At 38.0% G+C, this 14,964-nt stretch overlaps 1 long non-coding RNA gene across 3 annotated transcripts in view; it reads left to right on the forward strand.

The window, feature by feature from the left end:
* The window catches only part of LOC148116430 (uncharacterized), a 122,466-nt gene that overhangs the window by 22,981 nt on the left and 84,521 nt on the right, over positions 1-14,964 (forward strand). For 2 of the 3 annotated variants that reach the window (XR_015729255.1, XR_015729257.1), the window contains exon 2: positions 5,182-5,263. This is a non-coding gene — a long non-coding RNA (uncharacterized LOC148116430). Of the gene's footprint in view, positions 1-5,181; positions 5,264-8,873; positions 9,000-14,964 lie in introns of those variants that run through there. The other variant, XR_015729252.1, reaches the window with a different exon arrangement.

Below are 14,964 nucleotides of genomic sequence, written 5' to 3' on the forward strand. Positions count from 1 at the left end.
AACCCCGTTTTGTTTGAGGAGCCCCTCTACCCCTTCATTATTCCTGTGATGCTCATGGCCCAGGTTGACATGCCCTTGGATCTCCAAAATGTGCACCCCTATTATAGATCATTTGTTTCTCCATTCCACTATAGAACCTTTTTAAAAAGTGTTAGCCTTTTACCTGTTTGAACCTGGGGAGAGTTTTTTTAAAAGTCCAGTTCTTCATTGCTGTGTCAGCAAATCAATGAGAGAAAGGAAAAAAGGAAAGCAAGCAAGTAGTTCCTGCAGATGATGCAACCAATCCAGAATAAAATGGCCACATCAGGGAGCTGTCAGTGACTATGATGATGGGAGGGGCCATTCCCATCATGGTGCAGAACAAGCTAATCAGAGCAAAAGTCTACAAAAGTCTGAAGAACAGCAGAAGGAGTATTTAGCATGGCTTGAAATCAAGAAATGCTACTTTTGATTAAAAGCAAGAAAAAGATGGATGGATGTTACCTTCAGGATGGTTAAGGTGATTTTGGGCATCTTTCTATTCTTAAGAAATGGTTAGTAGGCTATCCTCAGTGCAAGCAGGAGATACAAATCAACTTTTGATCATCAGGTTTAAATCTACAGAGGGACGTGGTGGCTCAGTGGCTAAGATGCTGAGCTTGTCGATCGAAAGGTCAGCAGTTCAGCGGTTCAAATCCCTAGTGCCACATAACGGGGTGAGCTCCTGTTACTTGTCCCAGCTTCTGCCAACCTAGCAGTTTGAAAGCACGTAAAAAATGCAAGAAAAATAGGATCACCTTTGGTGGGAAGGTAATAGTGTTCCGTGTGCCTTTGGTGTTTAGTCAAGCCAGCCACATGACCACAGAGACATCTTCGGACAGCACTGGCTCTTCGGCTTAGAAACGGAGATGAGCACCGCCCCCTAGAGTCGGGAACAACTAGCACATATGTGCGAGGGAAACCTTTACCTTTACCTTTAAATCTACAACAATCAACAATCATGATGTTATTCTGAAACTGAGAGGCAACATTTTCACCTGTTAATTGCTGCAGATCAAGTTTTTCTTAAAGTTACACTTGAAGACGTCAGTCGGCTAGAAAATCTGACGAACATGTAAGAAAATACTATTTTCGTAAATCTATTGCTACAAGAGCAAAATACAAAATATTTGCAAATGTATCATCCAAAAAGTTAAATGTACTTTTCCCAAACCGTTCTACTTGTATGGATCAGCTTTCTTCAATCTAACCTCCACCAGCTATGACCATGCTGTCTGGAATGGCTTAGGGAAGGCTGGGCTCCTTGTGTATTTTCTGTGTAAAGTGCTTTTTCTCCCCTGATTTAACAATGGATTTTCTTCTTAAAGAAGAAAATCTTCTGTGTATTTGCTTGTTTGCTTGCTTGTTTGCCTACAAATGCTATTAGCTGGGGTGTGATTCTACATTACTGAAATTTTGCATTTCTAAACTCCTGTTGCAGTAATCTATTTAGAAACCTTCAAGTGCCCTCTATTGATAAAATGCCAGAAATGCAAGCACTTTTTTTTCTATGCTACCTGGGCTAAAGAAAGCACAATATAACTTATTGTCACTGGTGGTAAGAAACATCCAAACAGAGTGTCAGGTTTAGTCCCAAATTCTTCTGACTCCTCAGTAGACTGTCAAATTACTTTTTTTTACTCATTTTATACTTTAGCAGAAAATTAAACTGTTGAGATGGAACAAATGAGAAACTTAGGCTTTTGGAAAAGAATGAGACATAATCTTCCAAAAGATACCTTCACAAAAGCGAAGAATATATATATTTTACACCTGATTTTTTTTTCAAGATCCCTTTTGCAACTAATCAAGGTTAGGACTCTTTTTGAAACTAGGAACTTATGCGAATTTATATTTCAGGCAGGAAAGCAAATCCAGAAAAATTGCTGGTCCATTAGAAAGTAGTCTTCACAGGTTCCCTTTTTCAGACCATATGCAGATAGTAGACCTGCAACCTTCATCAAACAGGAGCACTGGATACAAATGAAAAGGCTTCTAGATTATTCTTCAAGTGACTCTGTATAATTTATAATTAACAGAGAGCATAGATCACATAGCAAACTATGGTTTTAGCTTGACCAGGAAAGTCTTATTTTCAAAGAGCTGCTCTACAGGAAAAAAATGATGTCCAGCAAAGTCTGAGATTGGGTTTATCTCAGTGGTGAAATCCAATTTTTTTTACTACTGGTTCTGTGGACGTGGCTTGGTGGCTGTGATGTGGCTTGGTGGCCGTGGCTTGGTGGCCATGGCAGGGGAAATATACTGTAAAATCTCCATTCCCACCCCACTCCAGGGGAAGGATATTGCAAAATCCCTCCCTACTCTGGGGCCAGCCAGAGGTAGTATTTGCCGGTTCTCTGAACTACTCAAAATTTCTGCTACCGGTTCTCCAGAAAACCTGCTGGATTTCACCCCTAGTTTATCTCCTGCTTCCATCACAGCAGCAGCTCCTTTTGAGTGATGCATGGGCTTATCATTGGTGAAAATAGAATATTTGCTGCAGCTGCCCATTTAAGCATCTTCTCTGTTTTCTTCTCTGCTGTTCCAAAATATCCAAGATAAAGGGAATGTGGATGAGTGAGCAAACTATTCAACTATAAAATTACCCTGATTCAAAAAGGTTTCTCACACTTTCCTTAGGTTTTTGTGCTACTTAAGTTCTGGCATTAAGACCAACTGTTAAAGGACAGCATGCCAATATTTAAATTGATGATAAAAAGTTGCAGATTCTGGGACACGTTTGATCTGACACACACTTTTATATGAGACCCAATGATTTAAATGGGATTTACTCTTGAAAAATGTATTATATTGTAGCTAATTCTGTGTTTGTAATAATGCCAATAATAATTAACTTCAATTCTGTATTGATGGGTAAGATTGATGAGGTTTGTAGGGCAATTAAGCTTCTTATCTTTCATAGCTTTTATGAATGTCCATTTTGTACTTCACCCCAGATGTATTTCTAGGGTGACCCTCAGCCATACTGCATCATTTCCCCATGGTATTAAAACCTGGCTTTGCCATCAAGTCTGAAGCCCTGATGGTAAAGTTGAGCCCATTTCTTGGTCATGGTTATATTGAATGTGGATTGTCATGAGTGTTCCTGATTGCTATTTATGTTGTTTATATTATGTTGTTTATGTTATTTTTCATGTTGTTTGGGGGGGTGGGGTTTACCATTTTATTCTGTTTTAACTGATAGTCACCCGAGTTAAGCAAATGAGATGGATAACCATATCAATTTGTTTTTAGAAATGTATGTGAACTGGCTGAATCCCACCATTGTATCTATCTAATCCAGGGGTGTCAAACTCGATTTTATTGAGGGCCACACAGGGTTGTGTTTGACCTCAGGGGGCCAGGGAGGGCGTGGCTAGGGTGGGTGTGGCCAGCTAGATGTCATTCATGTCAGGAGCGCCTGTATGGCTCAAGCACTCTGCAAGCAAAAATGGACTCTCGAGCTCCATTTTCGGCTGTGATAGATAGATAGATAGATAGATAGATAGATAGATAGATAGATAGTAGGTAGGTAGGTAGGTAGGTAGGTAGATAGGATAATTTGAATAAAACATGCAACTCTTTATTATGAGCATATAGTAATTCAACATGTTTTGTTTCGAAGTGCTAACCAAAAGTATCTTTCTGCTTATTAATGTCTTCAGGGAACAGCAACAAATAGTATCAAAAAAAGGCATAAACATATACTAATTCTGTGCCAGGTGCCTATTCACATTTCCTAGTTCTATTTAATAAAAGTTAAAAACCTCATTTGAGCCACATGGATAGAAAAAAAAATGGGGGGGTTCATCAATTTCATTTATTTTTTTAAAAAAAATCAGCAGTGGCACATCCTGTTTTTTCTGTCGACTTTTCCTTTGTGGAAGTCATCATAATTTCAAGAGTATTTTCTTCTCTGGTAAGTATTATTTGCTGGGATGTTTTATTGCTAGGGAGTTGGGAATTAGGCATTCCTTCACGATATATTGTTGAACAGATTCTAACCAGGGACACACCATTAGTATCTAAACAATGAAGCATTTCTATTCAAACCTCTGGAAGCAGAACTTTTCCCCCAGAATTGATTTCAGCTCCTGGGCTTCTATTGCCTGCTACCCAGTATAAGTCCAATTCAGCTACCGAAAAAGAAAAAGAAAAACAGAGGCACAAGAGTTGTGTCTTTCTTCCTTTCAAATAAATCAGCACAGGTAGCAGATCAGAGGAAGAAAATAGATCAGAGGTATCCACAGAGTATGGTCAAAAAGTCTAGATAGCAGCTACAATGATGCAATCAAAGCTTAGCCCATGAAGTGCTCCAAAACATTAATTACACTGTTGTGGCTACCATTGTGACTTTTTTTAAAACCATACCCTGCGGACACTCCTGAAGTACCTGATTTACCGAGTAGGCTCTCCCAACTTCTGTTGCAGAACACTTAAGGGATCTGGATAAAGAGTAGTGATGTCCTTGTGACCATATTAATTTGTGTGGGTGTGTGGGTGTGTGGGTATGTGTGCACCAGTAGTGGGTTTCAAAAAATTTTACTACCAGTTCTGTGGGCGTGATTTAGTGGGTGTGGCATGGTTTGGTGGGTGTGGCTTGGTGGGCGTGGTAGGGGAAGGATACTGTAAAATCTCCATTCCCACCCCACTCCAGGGGAAGGTTACTGCAAAATCCCCATTTCCTCCCGATCAGCTGGGACTCAGGATGCAGAGAATAGATGGAGGCAGGGCCAGTCAGAATTCTTACTACCGGTTCTCTGAACTACTCAAAATTTCCACTACCGGTTCTCCAGAACTGGTCAGAATCTGCTAAAACCCATCTCTGGTGTGCATGCACACATGCGTGCATTCATGCAAACATACGCTGTTTTGCCTGTCATGACCTTAGCCTCCCCATATCTTCTTTTTTCTAAATCTTCCTATAGTTCCAGCAAAATAAAAATCCTTTTGTGATGGCTAGCAGTTGAGAGAGAGACCAGCGACCATATCCTTTCATGTAGCTTGATTAATTCCTTCCCATAGTCTGCTGAAATCACACACACCGCTATCACTGATGTGGTCAATTTGCACAGTTAAGTTTCCTAAATTACCCTCAGCTGATTTGTGGTTGAGAGAAAGCAGTAGAAAAGACGGATCTTTTCTTTCTACTTTTCTTGTCAGGAGGAGTCAAGAAAGGACAAATGACATTCTTCAGAGAAGCCAAGAACCTGCAACCACTAAGTATGTGCTGATCGTCTTGCAGGTTGGATAGCTTAAGTTTTTTTGTTTGTTTTAATTTTTTATGATTGTAATCTGTTTTTACCCTTATGATTGCTTTTACATCAATATGTTTTATTGTATTGGAAGCCACTGACTCACACCATACCATGAGATGAACGGCATAACCACCGATGGCACAGTGATTAGAATGCAGTATTGCAGGCAAATCCTGCCCACAGCCTGGAGTTCAATCCTCACAGGGTTTAAGATTGACTCAGCCTTCCATCCTTCTGAGGTCAATAAAATGAAGACCAGATTGTTGGGGGCAATTGCAAACCTCCCAGAGAGTGCTGTAAGGCACAGTGGGATGGTATATAAGTCTGCTATTGCTATATAAATTTGATGAATAAATAATCTATGGAAAACCCCAGATGTGACCAGTCTGAAAGCTAGGAAGCATGGAGATAGTGAAAACAGGAGAAGTGGCTACATTACTCCAAGCATTCATCAAGCCTGGCCACGTGGAAGGGAACCGTAGCAGAAAAGCAATAAATAAGGAAGGAGAAAGTGTGAAGAAGAGATGAGTCATTGGGCAAGGGGCCTGGACCATGTGGTAGAAGTGTCCACAAAGACCCTTCTCCAAGGTTTATTCTTGATTGCTCTCTTCCCCTTCTTCTGAGCCAGGGGTGAAATCCAGCAAGTTCTGACAGGTTCTGGAGTAGTTCAGAGAACTGGCAAATGCCACCTCTGGCTGGCCCCAGAGTGGGGTGGGAATGGAGATTTTGCCATTCTCCCAGGAAAGATTTTGCAGTATCCTTCCCCTGGAGTGGGGTGGGAATGGAGATTTTGCAGTATCCTTCCCCTGCCACGCCCACCAAGCCACACCATGCCCACCAAGCCTTGCCCACAAAACCGGTAGTAAAAAAATTTGGATTTCACCACTGTCCTGAGCCCTTCTGGAATTTCAAAGCACTGCTACAATGGTGGTGGAGCCAAAGCAACAACCTCACCATTCTCCTCTTCTTCCTCCTTCACTCATGCATCTTCAAATAGCCTTGGGAGAATATCAGTGACTCAGCATTTTTACCCTTGGAGTATCTCATTGCCTTGTGGCTCAGAAAGCTCTATGCATACCCTTGGAAATATTTTGAGCAGTGCTGAGATAAGCTAACAGAAAACCCTAACAGAAAACAGTTCATGGCTGCCAAAAGTCTTTGACTGAAGACAACTGTAAGGCTTTGGGGCTTGGCTGAAGCAAATCAGCAAACAGAAGAGGATGGCCCAGCCCAGAACCAACTGTACTGCCAAACCTATGGTACACATTGCTTTGTCAAGACTGACTGGCATCACTTCATCATTCCATAAACCCAAAGAAATAGTGCAAGATCAGAAGATGGGGAGAGACCTGGCCATGGAATCACCAAGAGTTGGACTTGCCTGAATGGATGTCATCCTCTTCATCCTCATTCTCATCATCCATAGGAGAAAGATCCATAGGTCAAAAAGTCACAAAATCCAACCTCTTTTTAGGTGCAATGCAGATGCGACTTACATAAAAATGGGTAGGGTTTCAACTGTCATGTTGCATCCACCATATTGACTATTTTAACCCCCACCCCATGGATGCCCTTGCACTTCACAGGGGCCTCTATTTTGTGTTTTGTTCACTTTGACTATGCATTTATTCCCAATGTTACATTTCAGACTGAAATGAAAAGTATCATAGACATATTCATCATTTTTACTAGAGTGCCAAATAGAAGAGAAATTAAAATTTACAAGCAGCTGTTCTGAAATAAAGTACTATAGTCAATGTGGCAGTTGTAAATCATTCTCCAAACTTTTTCTAATATTTCCTTAACAGATAAAAAGCAAAATTACACACAATAAATCTTTCATTAATTTATAGTGTTTCAGTTTTATAAATAGATGAACAATTACAAGGATAAATATTTAAAAAATAGTTCTCTGTGCAATCCACACATTATTAAAATATTATTTTATAAAACCATATCTTATTTTGAAGTGAATAATCTATATACAATCTACAACAGAAACCTTACTAAGTTCAATTACTCCAAGGGAAACTTGTATAATGAGGCTTACAAAGTAGACATAAATTGGATTAGATTAACAAATACTCTAGCTGTTTTAATAAGACAATAAAAACATTGCATTGAGAAAAGGGTTTCCTTCTTCTGGCTTTATTAGTAAATGTACACATTTCTTTACAAAATAATTAATATAGTGCATCACACAGTTCATACTGTATTTGGTATTTTTATCCACTTATTGAGTCTTTCACAAGGATCTCAGATATGTAGATGTTGGATGGTGTTAAGGGTATCATCTCAGGATGTAAGCTGTTCTGAGTAATGATACCTTTTACAATTAACTGGTGGTGTTTTTTTCAATGACAATAGTATTCAAGTGGTGGTCCAACTGTTTTGGGATTGCACCCAAGGTGCCTAATACTATTGGGTCTACCTTTGCTTTCTTTTGCCACAGTTGTTCTATTTCTATTTGCAGGACTTTGTATTTTGTTATCTTTTCCAGTTCTTCCCTAACTGCTGTCACCAGGTATTATGCAACCACTATCCAGACTTTTTAGTTTTATTGATAATTATTAAGTAGGGTGTGTTATGTGGCAGGCTGTTTGAATTATAAAGAGCACCTTAACTTCTTCATTTTCTATTACTTTCTCTATTTAATGATCCCACCAGTTCTTGCTTGCAGGCAAATGACTTTTCTTGCAAATCTTCCAAGTATCATTGTTGCTACTTTTTCATGCCATTGTTTGTAGTTAGTCTCTGTGATCTTGCAGCAGCTAACCATGTAGTCTGCTGTTTCTTCAGCTGCTCTGCAGAGGCAGCACTTGCTAACTATTGTTATCTTCTCAATTCAGGCTTTGTATGCATTTATTCTTAAGGCTTGGTATTGTGCGACTAGAATTAGCCCCTTTCTCACTTTTTCAACTTTCCTACTCTTAGCCATTGCCGGGTCCTGTTATTAATTGCTTTGCCTCTTATTTTTTTGACTGTACTGGCCATGTAATACTATTATTATTATGGCTTGTCATACAGTCAGCCAGATGTTCAGACTGGATTTTGCATTTTTTATCCACCTATCAAGTCCTTCCCAAAGATCTGGAATAGGCAGATGTTGGTGTTTGATAGTGTTAAAGGTATTACACATTATTATTATTAAATTTATTTGCCGCCCAATTTGTGGTTCAGGGTGACTTTGAACAATTACCCTTAAAATGTGCAAAATATAATGAATTTAATACTTTATCTCAAAAGAGTCTTTCAAACATTAAGCGATGTCAGTGATTAGCCTGTATGTAAACATCAATAAGATTACTACAATATATTTAACTTCACTGACCCTACCAAGTTCCAGGTATTTCTATCACTACGTTAGTACGTAGGTGATCATAGTGTTCTGTTTTGTCATTCTAATTTGCCCAAGCTCCTTTAGAATCATACCTGCTGAAAATGGCAAAAATCTTTCCTTTTCTATGTTCTGTTCAGATCATCTCATAATTATTCTGGCATTTTGATCAGACAACTTGGCTAGCTCTAAGATATATCAGATGTTTTTCACATGCTTGCTGAGGCTCAGACAAATCCTGCATTGTTTTATTGTGTCAGCTTTATCGTGGAACATCATGCAACCATCTGGGAAGAAAAACAACATGGTCCAGGAGCAGCTGGTGAATTGGGAATGGCCAAATAAACACTGGCACTCAACCTACATGAGGTGAGATAAGAACGACAAGCTGGAGCCCAAATTCACAATTCTGTGGGATGCTAGCCTCCTTTTCCCTCTTACCTTATTTTTAAAACACTAGTATAATTTATGCTAGTAAAGCTTTGTCATATGTTGAACGCCGTTTTTAAAACACTTGGAAGCACACACATATGCAGTAGATGTCGTAGTTAGTGTAGGAATCAAAAGATGCCAAGTGAAAGCAGCCTTTGCTTCTCCAGATGTTGGTCTTATCATTCTTAGGAAATATAGGTAGGAATTGTAACCCAGAAGCGTTAGAATTGTGCCAGAAGTCCATTTCTACAAAACAATTTCTTATTAAGTAAGTCCCAAGCATCCCAAATTAAGAAAGTAATTTTTTCTGAGCAGTATGCACACTTTTAATCAACACAAAAGAAGGCAACCCTTCATCCGTATTTTCTGAGTATTTCTATAGGGTCTATGTGAAGCCCAGAGACATACATCATAGCTTTCCATTCCATTTCTTTCTTTAATTAAAAGAATATTTTGAACAACCAGGGAACTTGGGTAGTATCTCTGAACATATTAAAGCCAAAGGTGACCGTACTCCAGTAAGCCATGGCCTCCCCATACTCCAGTAAACCATGGCCTTATTTATTTCATTATTTATCTATTTCATAGTTAAGCAAGGAAGTTATATGATCATCATTTGTGAGCTTCTGCTGGCTTCCCTATTGACTTGCTTCTAGGAAGTCAGCAAAGGAGGTCATAAACAGCAATCATTTGACCCCACCCCACCCCCCCACCCCCCATGGAACATTGCAGCAAGTATGAGGACCTGTCATTAATTTCTAAAAGTTGGTAAATGAGTGTCATTAAACAAGGACCAACTGTATTAGCCATTTGGTCCAGAAAAAAGAGGTTCACACTGGTTTCAGAGACCCCATTTTAATGAATGCCAAGTGCTAATATTCTGATATAATTAGTTTCCAAGATTCTATATATTAACCTTTACTTTTTTAAACAATGAATGTGATTCATTTTGCCTCTTTCATTCTGATTTACATGTGACTGTTAGAGACTTGATAGCAACCCTATTGACTCTCCTAGACCTATCAGTAGCTTTGGATACCACTGAATACATCTTGGTGAGCCCACCTGTAGTGATTGGGAGTCATTTTATGTTGGTTCTGCTCCAAGGTTTGTGGGCAGTTTGAGTAATGGAGAAGAGCATTAACTCTGATTTCTGCAAAATCTGGTGCAACAAGACTTTGCATTTCTGCACTGTTTACATCTGTCATGGAGCACATAGGTGACATCATGTGTCAGTTTGGATTGAGCAATTATCAATAAGCTTTACAACCTAGCTTTATATCAGAATTCTGGGCCAATATGTAGCCATTGTGAGAGTTTTTATCTGGGAAGGTAGATTAGAGTTAACCCCAACAAAAAAAGTTACAATTTGTGCAGAAACATCTTAGCTCAGACATGGCCCTAATGATAGCACTATATGATGATGTTCTCATCTTGAAGGAGCAAATCTATGATTTTTCAACCTCCACCACCAGAGACTGTTGACTCCTGCTGAAAGTTCATCATAATGTTTTCTGTATAGTACTGCCTTATTAGAAAGAATAACTCTAATAACAATTCTAAATTGTTGTAGACCACAGTGGACAGAATGCTAAAGTGGTGGGTTTCACTTACCTTTGCTACCGGTTCACTCGCGCAGAGCGTATTTGATGACATCCCGGGGGGGGGGGGAGCCTCCTGCCGATGCAACTACCGGTTCGCCTAAACCTGGGCGAACCGGTAACAACCCACCACTGGAATGCTAGTGTATGTGATATGTTACTGTAAGAGAATATCTATGTCTGGTCACTTCAATGTTTACTGATTGGTTTCCACGTTCAAGAGCTGGTTTTGAATAATAAAGCCCTATATGGCTTGGGCTCTAAGGTATTCTGGGCTTCTACCCTGTGACGTATTTGCTTTGCTTCAAGCCTCCCTAATTTTAAAAATGCAGCATCAAAAAAGATGAACTTTCTGTTGTGCCTCTTGTGATCTTTTAAGGCTTCCAAATTGGAAAAATAAATATGACTCCTAAAATAGTTGCAACAGTGATATGATACCAGTTTATTTTCATTGTAAAACTATATAATGATTGTGATTAGGAGATCACAATCTATTAAATCTGAAGTAATAGTCATATTACCCCTATGTTTGTAACAAAAAGAGTCCTTTGGTTATTGTAGCACATGACCTTATGGACTGAACCTATTTTATGCCATCAATCGAGGCACAGATTGAATCCATAAAACTCTAAATTATCATGAAGCTGGTAGTACTTAGGAAAACATGAAACTTTTCTATTTAGGGACAAACTCTCCCGTTCTTGAAAAGCTACATTTCTAGCCATCAGGTGGCACTATACACTAAGAATTACTACACCAGGTAAAAATAGCTGATAGAAGCTTAATCAAGTTGTGTGTGTATAATAAATTTAGAAAGGGGGAGTCCAACATAATTGTAATAAGATGGTATGACTAAAATATTCAAAGCAGCCATAAAACTGCTTCCTTTTAAGATAAGACTGCGATTATTAAATTCTTGACAAGACAAACCATTTACATCTTAAGATACACAAATATAGTTCAGTGCTATTCACGCTTCTCTTCCCATCTTTCTATATTGTAATATAGTAATAATATTTTAAGTACTTAATTCATTTTGTTAATGCACAAGCATTGAATAAACAAGGAGATAGAAACAGAACTGTAAGAAGATATAATAAAAAATAGATTGTAAAAAGAAGAGTCCAATAATACATTCTTCCTTTCTACTTTTTCCTTCAACCATTAACTGTCACATAGATATTTATACTTTTAAAAAATATATACAGTTGTTTATATCTATTTCTGTCTTTTTTTTCAGTAATAGTAATTTTCTTTATTATTCCTTTCAATGGAGAAAGCTATTTTTTTCTCTAGGAGTTGAAAACAACCTGATGCCACATAACCAATCAATACGTTTTATTTACACTCATGGACCAATGAGCTGTAGCATATACAAATAAAAGAAAAGCTTAGAAATCTAAAAATAAAATTAAAAGTGGTTGAAACATTGAAAATAAAGAAGAGAATGACATTAATCTAATAATATAATACAAATAAATGAATTTGGAATATACAAGTTATCATCTCTAGGTCCTGACCCATCAAATCTTATTATTAATTATGATTTGTCACACAATCAGCCAGATGTTCAGACTGGATTTGGCATTTTTGTTTGCCTATCAAGTCCTTCCCAAGGATCTGGGACAGATGTGGATGTTTGATGGTGTTACAGATATCATCGCAGGATATAAGCTGTTCCAAGTAAAGCTGCCTTTTGCAATTAACTGATGGTGAATTTGTCAGTGTTGACATGTTCAAATGGTGCTCCAATTGTTTTGGGATTGCATACAGTGTACCCATTACTATTGGTACCTACAAAGGATATAGTGTAATATGCTACAAAGGATCATAGGGGAGATCTTAACCATCTTCATAATTTGCCTTGAGTAGCTAGTCAATTGGACCATTCTCTAAATCAAAGAAATATTTTTTTCATGTGCCACTGTTGTCAGCTACTCAGAATATTTTCTTACTTTCTATATTTTGTGTCAGTGTAATGCAGATTTAAAGCTGACCAGCCGTTATAAGGATGTGGCCCACTGAGAATGAGTCAGCAGGATTATTGCACTTTTAAGACTGAGGATGAGTCAGCAGGGTTATTGCTGCTGTCTATATAAGGGAGGCCATGAGAGGGCGTCACTCTCTCTCCTCGTGTTTCATTCTTCTTGTTGCATGTATTTGCATTGTAGTTCTCTGTGTAGAGTTGAAGAATGATTGCTTGTCTGGTATGTGCCTACCACTTGTATGTCTGTATACAGAAGTCTTGTATATAAATTACTCTTTGCAATGACAAAACATCTGTGTCCTGTATTTTGCTCCTGGGTCGTCTCAAAATAGTAGTCATGCTGTAAACACTCTGACATTTTATTTCAATAAATGGCAGAAAACCTATAATTTGCTATAACGAGAGAAATCAAAATAATCTTTTTCAAACTTTATAGCTACAACCTAAGTATCAAGAATTCATAACAGATTTCCCTGAGCATTTTAAAACATGTGAGATCAATTTGCAGCAATCAAGTAAAAATGCACCTAAAAATAGGTCACAAGTGATTAGATGTAAAGTAAATATAGTGAAGTTAGTCCAGATACTGATCCGTATTTGTTCCTGTTGATAGAACAAGAAAAAGAAAACAAACTGTAAGGATGTTTCTAATATTTATGAAATCAATCAATGAAACAAGTTCCAAAAATGTAATGTTTACATTCAGGATGACACAAAATTACCTCCATCCTCATTTTGCTATAATATGCTTCTGTTAACAAGGAACTGATCATTGGATACAATTCATGCTTATAAAAGACCATGAAGTTCACTTCTCCAGATGACAGGAAATTCTGTGGAAGAATCTTTACAGAAATGATGGCCTCATAATGATGGACATGCTGAAGATATGTTATGCTTGTAGTGCCTCTTTATCTACAAATAAACAAGGAGAAAATTTGGAATGCAAATAGTTTTCCATAAGCAGACAGTAAAAATTCTAATCTTGTATTTAATTGTCTTAAAAAAACAGCATGGATATAATTTACGGTTGTTGTTTTTTTATTAGTGTTTTTCCATTGAGTTCATCATAACTAAAATCCTATTCATTATTCTTTTCTATAACTCCCCCAAACAGTTGCACTACCTAAAAGTTATGAGATTTCAAAGACTGCAAAAATCTCCCATAGTTTAATATTCTTAGCAGGGAACAAATTGATCACTTGCATTTCTTATAATACACTTTTAAGCAGATGCTATGGGGACATATAACATCATAAAGTGATTAACAAAATACTTTCAAAACACACATCAGAAACGTTGTATGGTAAGACATCATCTTCATGAAATATTTTTAGAACTCTTTGTCATTTGATCCTGGCTTAATGTAACCATCTTTCATGGCCTGAGAAAGATGGGAATTGTCAACTAGCATAACTGGTGAGTATCAGGATGGGGAAGGACTAGCACTGTGTGTATTATGTCTGAATGAAACAGTATAAATACATCGCTAACATTTTTAATTCTTTACTTCCAAGACTTTACAGAGAAATAGTGGCAGACTGTTATTATTCTGCTTGAATCTGTTCAGTTAAAGTTACCATCTGTCATTTTAATGTCATGTTACCCAATTAAAATGCTGTTACTGGTTAACAGTCATTGGAAGAGACAATTGGACAGATTGCCCATCCCTCCCTAAAGCCTCTAGTTCCTGCTTTGCTGCCTCTGCAACCTGCTTAATGAAAGCACAGTTAAGAAACTGTGTATATTTAATTTGTGGCCTGTGTTGCAAATAAGATCTACTTATATCCAATAAACATTTTATTTTAACTAATTGTAATTGTATTTTAATCCCTCACCAGGTTTTTTTTTAGCAATAATAATAATTTAAAAAGGTATGAGAATGCATGCAGATGTTATAAGGCCAGTAAGAGGACCCAATAATAGTGAAAAAACCCCAGTACAGGTTCTGTGTGGCCCATTATATTCTACTTCTGAGATAATATCTGGGAAACAGTTCCAATTTTGTTTTTGTTCCACAAATCTTAGGCATAAACACTGTTTACATTCCAGTATTTTATACCACAGTAATTAATCTGCTTCTATCAAAAAGAATCCAAGGAATTCTAGGGAGACATTGACCAGTTCCATTTGCAATTCCTACCATCTAGGCCAGGAGTGTCAAACTGGTGGCCCATGGGACAGATGCGCCACGCGCAGGCCACGCCAACCCCAGCTCCACAAAGGGAAAAAATGTCCCGATACGTCGCGTGACAGCAACGTGACACCGTGAGTTTGACACCAGTGATCTAGGCAAAATTTCCTATCAGAAAAAACAGGAACATTTGGGGC

The sequence above is a fragment of the Pantherophis guttatus genome, chromosome 1 (genome assembly GCF_059756535.1).
Source record: "Pantherophis guttatus breed Tessera chromosome 1, ASM5975653v1, whole genome shotgun sequence".
NCBI lineage: Eukaryota > Metazoa > Chordata > Lepidosauria > Squamata > Colubridae > Pantherophis > Pantherophis guttatus.